The following is a 791-nucleotide window of genomic DNA, read 5'->3' on the forward strand; positions in this document are numbered from 1 at the left end:
AAATAAAATAAAAAAAATCTGAAGTGGGCAAACCGCCCACTCGAAATGAAAAAAAACCCTAGGAATAATTTATATGGCAATACAACGTTTGCCGGGTCAGCTAGTTTATTAATAACATTTTAAAATTTTTTCAAAATTTCAGAATTTTACAGTTTTGGCCCAGTTACTGTTTCTTCTAAATGCTCAATTTTCTAAAGTTCCACTTAAAAATGCTTACATCTTAAGGTATTTTCCGCGAAAAATCATGAGATAAATTTCGAATCCTTCGTCGCTTTGTACAAAGTTTTGAAATCCCTTTCCAGCCTCCAATTTGGAACAAAAATCAAATAATTCTCTACCAAAAAACGAACAGAATAAACGAAAGTTCATAACAGATTATTTGAAAATCTCGTCCATGCCTCTGAAGACTGTAGAGTTTCTTAAAAAATGTGCTTTTTAGTTTTAACTGAATTTTTTTTGCTTTACTTTCTGCTCAAAAGCGCTCTATTTTGTAGAGTTTCACTTAAAAATACTGACGATCTGGAAGTCTTTTACTCGTAAAATTACAAGATAAAAGTAGGCCTGGCGGCGTCAGCCCTTCTAGTTCCTATAGGCTGCGATCTGGACCAAAGAGTGAGGAAACTTGTGAGTTTATCGCTCTTGTTCGTGTTTTTCTACTCTTTCCTGCCTCACAAAGAGCTATGGTTCATCATCTACGTGTTTCCTTTTATGAATGTTGCAGCTGCCACCACTTGCCACCGAATGTAAGTGGGTCATTGAGGAATCGTATGGACAGTGGGTTAAAAACAAGC

The sequence above is a fragment of the Dendroctonus ponderosae genome, unplaced genomic scaffold (assembly GCF_020466585.1).
Source record: "Dendroctonus ponderosae isolate FM_Combo_2020 unplaced genomic scaffold, Dpon_F_20191213v2 Dpon_F_20191213_10, whole genome shotgun sequence".
Taxonomy (NCBI): Eukaryota; Metazoa; Arthropoda; class Insecta; order Coleoptera; family Curculionidae; genus Dendroctonus; species Dendroctonus ponderosae.